The sequence below is a fragment of the Cyanistes caeruleus genome, chromosome 37 (assembly GCF_971803275.1).
Source record: "Cyanistes caeruleus chromosome 37, bCyaCae1.hap1.1, whole genome shotgun sequence".
Classification (NCBI taxonomy): Eukaryota; Metazoa; Chordata; class Aves; order Passeriformes; family Paridae; genus Cyanistes; species Cyanistes caeruleus.
The window spans coordinates 17847-28639 of NC_141738.1; the positions used below are offsets into that span (position 1 = coordinate 17847).

At 45.3% G+C, this 10793-nt stretch overlaps 1 long non-coding RNA gene across 1 annotated transcript; it reads left to right on the forward strand.

Annotated features, from left to right (window-relative positions):
• The first annotated feature begins 3795 nt into the window (after positions 1-3795).
• LOC147647440 (uncharacterized) lies at positions 3796-5718 on the forward strand. The gene is made up of 2 exons (XR_015281513.1): positions 3796-4183; positions 4998-5718. It is a non-coding gene; the product is annotated as an uncharacterized LOC147647440 (long non-coding RNA).
• Positions 5719-10793: the final 5075 nt, after the last annotated feature.

A 10793-nucleotide genomic window follows, 5' to 3' on the forward strand; every position in this document is an offset into this window, starting at 1 on the left:
TCTAACTGCTATGGTGTCTCCAACAGGGTAATCCTGGGCCTAAAATTGCTGTCGTTTCACAGACAGGAGCAATTTTGGGCTGCGGCTGCACTGCTGTCCCAGAGAGTGGAACTTTGGGGCTCTCACTTCTGTGGTGGAAGAGATGAAGAAATAGGTGCTGTCACTGCTGGTGTGGTGTGACGGAGAAGAGGAAATTTGGGCCTGTCATTGCTGTGGTGTCACAGAGAGGAGCACTTTGGAGCTCACACTGCTATGATGTCAGAAGTGGGGTAACACTGGCCCTGATATTGCTGTGTTGTCACAGAGAGGAGGAAATTAGGCCTCTCCCTGCTCTGGTGTCACAGAGAGGGGGAAATTTGGGCTCTCACTGCTGTTGTATCAGTGAAGGCATAACACTGGAGCTGTCATTGTTGTGGTGTCCCAGAGAGGATTAAATTGGTTCTCACACTTCTATGGTGTCCTAGACAGTGGAACTCTGGGCCTGACCTTGCTATGGTGTAACAGAGAGGAAGCAATTTGGGGCTGTCATTACTGTGATTTCACAGAGAGGGGAAGAGTCAGGCTGTCACTGCTGTGGTTTCAGCGAGAGAGGGAAATGGAGGTAGTTAGAGCTGTGATGTTACAGACAGGGGAATACTGGGACTCGGAGTGCACTGCAGTCACCGAGAGCGGAACTTTGAGGCTCTCACTGCTGTGGTGTCACAGAGAGAGAAACAGTGGTGTTGCAGCTGCTGTGGTGTCAGAGAGTGGAACACTGGGCCTGACATTGGTGTAGTTTCACAGAGAGGAGGCAATTTTGGCTGTCACCTCTCTGGTTTGACAGAGAGGGCAACTTTTTGGCTGTCCCTGCTGTGGTGTCACGGAGACGGGAATATTGGAGCTGTCACTGCTGTGGTGTCTGAGAGAGGGAAACACTGGGCCTGTCATTGCTGTGCTGTCATGGAGAGGAGCACGTTGGAGCTCACACTGCTATGATGTCACAGGTAGGGTAACACTGGCTCTGATATTGCTGTGTTGTCACAGAGAGGGGGAAATTTGGGCTCTCATTGCTGTTGTATCAGTGAGGGCGTAACACTGGGGCTGTCATTGTTGTGGTGTCCCAGAGAGGATTAAATTGGAGCTCACATTTCTATGGTGTCCTAGACAGTGGAACTCTGGGCCTGACATTGCTGTGGTGTAACAGAGAGGAGGCAATTTGGGGCTGTCATTACTGTGATTTCACAGAGAGGGGAAGAGTCGGGCTGTCACTGCTGTGGTTTCAGCGAGAGAGTGAAATGGAGGTAGTTAGAGCTGTGATGTTACAGACAGGGGAATCCTGGGACTCGGAGTGCACTGCTGTCACCAAGAGCGGAACTTTGGGGCTCTCACTGCTGTGGTGTCACAGAGAGAGAAACAGCGGTGTTGTCGCTGCTGTGGTGTCAGAGAGTGGAACACTGGGCCTGACACTGGTGTGGTTTGACAGAGAGGAGGCAATTTTGGCTGTCACCTCTCTGGTTTCACAGAGAGGGCAACTTTTTGGCTGTCCCTGCTCTGGTGTCACGAAGACGGGAATATTGGAGCTGTCACTGCTGTGGTGTCTGAGAGAGGGAAACAGTGGGCCTGTCATTGCTGTGCTGTCATGGAGAGGAGCACGTTGGAGCTCACACTGCTATGATGTCACAGGTAGGGTAACAGTGGCTCAGACATTGCTGTGGTGTCCCAGAGAAGAGGAAATTTGGGCCCTCACTGCTCTGGTGTCACAGAGAGGGGTAAAGTTGGGCTCTAACTGCTATGGTGTCTCCAACAGGGTAATCCTGGGCCTAAAATTGCTGTCGTTTCACAGACAGGAGCAATTTTGGGCTGTGGCTGCACTGCTGTCCCAGAGAGTGGAACTTTGGGGCTCTCACTTCTGTGGTGGAAGAGATGAAGAAATAGGTGCTGTCACTGCTGGTGTGGTGTGACGGAGAAGAGGAAATTTGGGCCTGTCATTGCTGTGGTGTCACAGAGAGGAGCACTTTGGAGCTCACACTACTATGATGTCAGAAGTGGGGTAACACTGACTCTGATATTGCTGTGTCGTCACAGAAAGGAGGAAATTAGGCCTCTCCCTGCTCTGGTGTCACAGAGAGGGGGAAATTTGGGCTCTCACTGCTGTTGTATCAGTGAGGGCATAACACTGGGGCTGTCATTGTTGTGGTGTCCCAGAGAGGATTAAATTGGAGCTCACACTTCTATGGTGTCCTAGACAGTGGAACTCTGGGCCTGACATTGCTGTGGTGTAATAGACAGGAGGCAATTTGGGGCTGTCATTACTGTGATTTCACAGAGAGGGGAAGAGTCGGGCTGTCACTGCTGTGGTTTCAGCGAGAGAGTGAAATGGAGGTAGTTAGAGCTGTGATGTTACAGACAGGGGAATACTGGGACTCGGAGTGCACTGCAGTCACCGAGAGCGGAACTTTGAGGCTCTCACTGCTGTGGTGTCACAGAGAGAGAAACAGTGGTGTTGCAGCTGCTGTGGTGTCAGAGAGTGGAACACTGGGCCTGACATTGGTGTAGTTTCACAGAGAGGAGGCAATTTTGGCTGTCACCTCTCTGGTTTCACAGAGAGGGCAACTTTTTGGCTGTCCCTGCTGTGGTGTCACGGAGACGGGAATATTGGAGCTGTCACTGCTGTGGTGTCTGAGAGAGGGAAACACTGGGCCTGTCATTGCTGTGCTGTCATGGAGAGGAGCACGTTGGAGCTCACACTGCTATGATGTCACAGGTAGGGTAACAGTGGCTCTGACATTGCTGTGGTGTCCCAGAGAAGAGGAAATTTGGGCCCTCACTGCTCTGGTGTCACAGAGAGGGGGAAAGTTGGGCTCTAACTGCTATGGTGTCTCCAACAGGGTAATCCTGGGCCTAAAATTGCTGTCGTTTCACAGACGGGAGCAATTTTGGGCTGTGGCTGCACTGCTGACACAGCGAGTGCAACTTTGGTCCTATCATTTCTGTGGTGGAAGAGATGGAGCAATAGGTGCTGTCGCTGCTGTTGTGGTGTGACGGAGAAGAGGAAATTTGGGCCTGTCATTCATTGCTGTGGTGTCACAGAGAGGAGCATGTTGGAGCTCACACTGCTATGATGTCACAAATATGGTAACACTGGCTCTTATATGCCTTGGGAATGGAAAGCTCCGAGCTCCGCGATTTCTCTAGTGAAGTAGCCTTGGAAAGGGCTGGGCCAAAGCTCGTGTGTGCGACTTTGGTGAAGGGAGCCAGCAAGAGGTAATCTGCGGAACATGGGAAAACCCGGGATATTTATAGGGGAGGAGAGGGGTGGGGGGAGTCCGAGATGCATGTATCAGGGTGGGACGGCTGAGGGGAACACCAATGGAGCACAGGGGTTTGACATAACTAACTCAAAGACCACTCGGAATGATAGTTTGTCTCTCTCTGAGTGAAAGCTTCCTTGCCTCCAGGGGAGAGCCAGGGATCGCAGAGCCAGCGGGTTCCTCAGTGTGATAGATAGAAACTCTTTTGTTCGCCTAAATATATAGATATGATAGAATGCTTTGCGAAATTGTACTTTAGATATAAAGTTGAGAAAGAGGTTTGAAGGCCACTAACTCGCTGAAGTTGGCATAATTAATAACAGCCTAGCAGAAATTCCTGGAACACTAGGACAAGATAAACTTGGAGAGAGAAACAGTGAGAAAAGGTCAATGGAACAGGAGTGAGGAAGACTTGAAGCCTCCCTTCTACGACCACAAGTGAGTAGAAAAAGATCATCTAATGACCAGAGACACATGCTCAGAAACGCCGGAAGAAAGCCACATCACCAGGAGGCCGAAACGAATAAAAGGACAAACACGGAAGCGGGAAGCGCGGCAGCTCCGTGGGGAAGAGGTTTCTCCTCCTCCTCCCTGCCGCCCGGCGCCGACTTTTGCTTATTGCTGGCTTGCTATAATTAATAAAAAAACCTTTCCTTATATATCTGTTTCTAGTGTATTTATAACAAATTTGGTGCCCGTGACTCGGATACAATCTGCAGGACGGATTCTCGGTACCACCGGTGGGCGCCCCCACTTTAATATTTAGCGTTCCGGAGGACCGCTTTCTGCCTCAGTTGTACCGACGAACCTAAAAGATCTAAGCAATAAGCAAAAGGGAGACCGGTCGACCCCTTAAAATCTGTGCACAGTGTCCGGACGAAGACGCAGGACGCGTGAGTTTTACGAGAGCCGTTCGGTCGGGGTCGGGGTCCCGGAGTGTGGCGAGTGGTGTGTGTGTGAGAGGGGAACTGGCAGCCAGATTCCCCAAGCGAGAGCGGACCCTTCAGTAGTGCGGTTCCCATTGGCCCGCGAGGGCGTGGGCCACGAAAAAGGGGAAGCGAAAGCGGCTGTGTGATTGAAGGCACTCCGGAAGAATGGGACAGGGGAAGAGCAAGCACCCTGTATCCATTAAACTCCCACCGGTACCTAGAGATAGTCCGTTGGGTTTTATATTAGAGAATTGGGAGCATTTCCCCGGAACAGAAAATAAGGATAAGGCAAAAATGATTCATTATTGTGTAAAAGTATGGGAAGGAAAAGAAATTTCAAGAAATGTATTTTGGCCTGTATTTAGATCAACTGAAGATTGGGTTAAACAAAAGTTAAATTCATAGGTAAAAATAAAGATTCCCTTTAACCCAGAGGAAAGTGCTTATGCAGAGATCTGGGTAGTGAATCCCAAGGCTTTTATATTTAGGTTGACAGAGAATTTGAGGGAGGGGAAGGGAAAGAAAAAGAAACCCCGAAAAAAAGATGCTTTGATAATCCCTTATATATAGATATATATATATATATATAGATATATGATATATATATCTATATTATATATAGATAATGCTTTATAATATAAAAGAAGTTCAAACACATCCAAATGTGAGTGACCAATATATCAGTAAGTACTTAATAAAATTAATGAAGTATAAGAAAGCATTATAGGAAAAAAGAATGCTAGCTCAAAGACCACCATTGGATTTTATATTACATCAGGTACAACCCGGAGATTGAGTGTTGATAAGAAGTTGGAAAAAGAATCCCCTAACACCGAAGTGGGAAGGACTGTATCAAGTCTTACTAACAACTGATTCTGCAATCCGAACCGCAGAGAAAGGATGAACACATGCAAGTCGAATTAAGAGACCTGTGGAGCCACAAAAAAAAACAAAACAAACTAATAACTAAAAAGTGGTTAGCCCGGCTGGGGACCTGAGACTTAAAATATCCTGGAAAAAATGACATCTGAAAATTATTAATCTGTGTAGAGACTTATGAATAGTAAACTCCATAAAAGCTTTTATATAGAATATAAGATACCCCCATCTAGTAGTGAGGAAATATATAATAGTAATGTTAAAATAGGTTGTGCTGTATGCCAGAATTGTTACCCTTTTGTTTGTTTTAAATGTATAGTATGTGAAGAACATTGGTGGACCCACTGTCATAGAGGCTACCCACCGAGAGGGGTGTGTAGATTTTACTACATTGCCCAGAGAAGACTCACTGATTAAGCTTTAAGAACCAAAACACAGGCAGGGGAATTTGAAAAAGGATCAGAAAAGTGGTGGGCCACTTACTCAAAAGGAGTTAATTCCTTGTATTATTGTTACCATCCAAACGAACCTGCACCTTTTGTAGTAAATATAGTAGCTGGGTTGTGCAGACGGAGGCTCCAGGAATTGAGGTGTGATACCCCTTTAGTAAAACATAAAAATTGAGAAAAATATATACAAAGAAAGAATAAAAAAAAAAAAAAAAAGGAGTAATCTCCCTCCTGAAGAATACTCTTGCTGCCGAGAAGATGGTACACCCCGTGGCCCGAGGCAACCGGGTCGACGACGGGAGAGGCAGAGGAGTAATAAACTGTGGAGGGAAACACTCCAATATACATGGAACCAAAAAGTCATGGTCCTAGAAATGCCACAAAAATGGAAATAAGACAACCCAGCAAAATAATTTATGGGAAGCCCAAATTAGTATTTTACAAAGGAAAAGCCTCTATTATAGCAAAGGAAACCAATGCTCATTAAAAGGGTCAGTAACATTTATAATTTTAATTAGCACATTTAACCTTTGTTTAAGTAAGACACATGAACCCTTTAACTAGTCCTTAATTCGATGAGAGGACCAGGTTATTATTCAATCACAAATTACCTCTGGAGCCCCTAGCTTTCAAGTTACACTAGACTCTCTCATTAAGTGGAAGGGTATTAATTATTTCCCACCTGGTCATAAGGTATTATACATGTGCCCAGCTTCTAACCCAGGCAGAGGATATTGTAATTATCCCAGAGAATTTTACTGTAAATATTGAAGTTGCGAAACAATTTCCATAGGATGGAAAGTACAGAACCCAGATAAGTATCTAAAAAGTTGAACGGGGTCCACACGGATGTGTAAAGCCCTGGATAGGCCCTATAATTTCACTATATAAATATTAAAGAATCCCTAGATCCTGGGTAGTTATTAGAAAGAACCTGGGGCCTTGGAGTATGAGAACCCAGAAGAGATCGGGGGGTGCAAATACTCATAAAAGAAAGAGGTAGTTCCCCATGATTCGAGATCTGTTAGACCAAATCCAGTGGTGTGGGGAGTAAAAGACCTTAAAGTAAGAGATCAGAATAACCATTCAGAAAAATTAGAAAATAACACCCAAGTATTAACCACAGTAGAGACACCCCAAGAATATAGAAATGAAGCTCTTTAGAAAATTCTGCAAGCTACCTTTAGAGTATTAAAATGATACACATCCAAATTTAACTAAAGAATGTTAGTTATGTTATAACATTAACCCACCTTTTTATGAAGCCATAAGCTCCATAGCAGAACCAAAAAGAGTGAATGGTACCAATCCTGCTGCTTGCTTATGGAAATCGGGAAAGGAAAATACTCCAAAAATAACCTTATCTCGAGTCACTAGAAAAAGGAAATGTGTGAGAAATGTGCCCCTAAATAAGAATTACTTATGCCAAACAAAAATATTGATTAATGACCCTCACAAGCCAGCTCAGTGGCTGATTCCAGCACCTAATACTAAATGGGTTTGTAACACTTTAGGAGTAACCCCATGTGTTTCTATAACAACCTTTAATGTAACCTATGAATTGTGCATACAGGTCATAATAGTTCCCAGAATTATTTATCATTCTGAAGAATATGTGTATACACAATATCAAAACCCAGAACATCATTTAGTGAAGCGAGAACCCCTCACAGTACTAACAGTAGCTGTATTGCTAGGCATAGGAGGGGCTGGATTAGGAACAGGTGTAGCATCCTTAGTAAATCAGCACCAGGGGCTCAGAGAGCTTAGAATTTCAGTAGATGAAGATTTAAGAAGGATTGATAAATCTATAAAAGATCTCACAGACTCCCTAGACTCACTGGCTGAAGTGGCCTTACAAAATAGAAAGGGATTAAATCTATTATTTTTACGACAAAGAGGCCTTTGTGCTGCCCTTAAAGAAGAATGCTGTGTATATGTAAATAAAAGTGGAATAGTAAGAGAGACCATGGCTAAATTACAAGAAAGACTGGAAAAAAGAAAAAAAGAACAAGAAATGCACCAGAACAAGTATGAATCTTGGTTTAATTATTCCCCCTGGTTAACTACTTTATTATCCACCATAATGGAGCCCTTAATTTTACTAATTTTAATACTTACTTTAAGCCCTTACATTCTCAATAAAATTATTAATATCGTAAAAAACAGATTAGAAGCAGCACACCTTATGTTAATACATGCCAAATATGAAGCTTTAAAAGGAGAAGAAACAGAAAATTATTTTGAATTAAGTAGAAAAGAACTACAAAGATTCAGCGAACAAAAGTAAAAAAATAGAAAAAGGGGGGTTTGTGATAGATAGAAAATCTTTTGTTCGCCTAAATATATAGATATGATAGAATGCTTTGCGAAATTGTACTTTAGATATAAAGTTGAGAAAGGGGTTTGAAGGCCACTAACTCGCTGAAGTTGGCATAATTAATAACAGCCTAGCAGAAATTCCTGGAACACTAGGACAAGATAAACTTGGAGAGAGAAACAGTGAGAAAAGGTCAATGGAACAGGAGTGAGGAAGACTTGAAGCCTCCCTTCTACGACCACAAGAGAGTAGAAAAAGATCATCTAATGACCAGAGACGCATGCTCAGAAACGCCGGAGGAAAGCCACATCACCAGGAGGCCGAAACGAATAAAAGGACAAACACGGAAGCGGGAAGCGCGGCAGCTCCATGGGGAAGAGGTTTCTCCTCCTCCTCCCTGCCGCCCGGCGCCGACTTTTGCTTATTGCTGGCTTGCTATAATTAATAAAAAAACCTTTCCTTATATATCTGTTTCTAGTGTATTTATAACATGCTCCATGCCCTTAACAATGGGCCCACTGGGAAATGGAAACCCCTGGGTGTGCATGGCTGCACCCAATTTGCAAACACAGCCGTGGGCAGTGAGACTTGGACTGCCTGGGAAATTGTTCTGGCTGTGATGGCCCCTGCCAGGGCCACCCCAGAGGCTGCAGGGCTGGACCTTCATGCACTGGAATTCATTAGGAGAAATCAGAAGCAAATGAGAGTTAACAATACTGAAACAGGAATTCACATTCCTCCTGGACACTTTGGTTTGGTAACTGCTCACTGGAGCTTGGCCTTGCAGAGGGTTCATGTCATGGGAAGAGGAATTGATGCAGATTATCAAGGAGAAATTAAAATAATTCTGTAAAAAAAATGAACAAGATTGGATTATTCAACCCCATGACAGGGTAGCACAAATATTGATATTACAGTTTAAAAATGATTGTGGAAAAAGGTCATCCACCTCCAGTCAGCACTGACTGTAGAGATAAAATGTTTGGATGCACCAGTCCTAATAATTGGGCCAGAATGTGGGTCCAGAGGTCCAAATGGCCCTCCTGAGCCAGCTGAAGGAACAGCTCTGGGCAAAGACATCACGGTTTGAATCCTGAGACCTGGGCAGGAACAATGGGGATATGTCCCTGCAGCCAAGTGTTCTCTGCCAGAACAAGTCCATGGGATGGGATATTGTTTTACAGATGCTGCCAGACCAAATCTCCCTGTTTGCCCCAACGGCCCCTTGGGAAAATGCTCTGATCCACGGGGCTCCATGGGAAGGCTGATGTGACACTGAGGGACTTCCACACCAATTCCAGCCAGGAGCCTGGGTGGCCCTCAGGGACTGGGACCTGGCTCCTCTCCAGCCAAAGGGAAAAGGACCCCAGCAAGCCTTGTTAGCCAGAGACAGCGCTGTAAAGCTGAACAGCAAAGGACCTTGGGGGCATTATTCTGGAATTAAAGGGTGCCAGCTCCATGGACAACAGAATTATTGTTCCTAACGTGAATGAGAGCGAGGAAAAGGAATGAGCAAGTATGTGATGGTAAAGCACAGAAATCCTTACACATTGTGGCCTCCAACTAGAACAGGGTTTGGTTTGTCCTGAAGGGAGATCTCAGTGAATCCTGTAAAAGTGATAATTGCATTCCTGTGTTCCACAGCACAGTTTTCTCTAAGTGTCCCTGCACTGGCTCCGTTACGAGTCAGAGCCCATTGACAGAGTTCTGGCCACCCCATGTTGTAGTGCATCTAGAAATCTTGGTACCTCCCAAGGGTAAAACTCACCTCTGGTTTGTGTAATGTTAGTTCCTACCTGAAAACCTTCTTTCCCTCCCCCCCCTTCCCATTGGCTGTGACCTCCCTGCATCCCCTAATCACCCCTGCCCCCTGGTATAAGAGATAAGATCCAGAGCATTTCGCTCTCTCTCTTGCCCCGGATGGACGACGGACAATAAACCCGGGATTATTCCAGCAAGTTTGAGCCTCCTGTGTCTAGATACTTTGAGTCCGTGTTGTATCTACTCCAGGACCCCCTCCGCCGCCTGTGCCCAGAGACGAGCAGGCTCCACGGGGGGTGGGACAGAGGGGTCCCAGCAGGGAGCTGGATAGCAACAGAGTGGCGCCCGACCGTTGGGGCTGAACAAGCCCACGTTTAAGGCTTATCAGAGCCAGGGTGAGCCGTTCTTTCGAGACTTTGGATGCAGTTAAAAAAAAATACAGCAAAAAAAGTTTCCGAAAAGGAGTCGAAAATCCTCCAGCACCAGAGGACCGATTCCAGGGCAACAAGTATCCTTCCACTGCCAGAAAACGACAGAAAAAGGTAAGATTGAACTCCGACACCGGGCTGGGAGGGGTGGAGAGTGAAACAGACCCCGGGGGACTGTGTTCCGTGTAACTCCTTCCCAGCGGCAGCAGACCCGAGCGTGTGGGGTTCCCCCAGCCGTGGGCAGAGACGGAGAGGGGGTGGGAGAGGGAATTCTCCCTGCTGCCTGTACAGTGTGAGTTTAATTGTAATCCTTTGGTGCAACCTGTTTTCTGTGGTAGGGAAAATAGACAGATTGTGTGCAGAGCTGCTGTGACCTCCAAAAATGGGATCCCGGCTATGCACACAAGAAAGGAGTCATACACAACAAATACAGAATTTTTTAAAAACCACAAATGTAAAAATTTCAAAACATAAGATAAAACAGTTTGTATCATATTTGACTCAGCAAAGTAAACAGATCGAATTGTTGAAATTAGATTCAGTAACTGCCTGGGATGAAATTGGAAATTTATTAACCTTAAAAATAGAAGGAAGAGACAAATCAGCCCTGAAATTCCTCCCAGTTTTTCTTTTAATTCGAAAAGAATTAGTTAACAGAGAAATAAAAACGGAAGACAAACAAGCACCTAATTTTCCTAACTTTTCACCCAAAACCTCTGTTTCCCCAATGGAAAAGA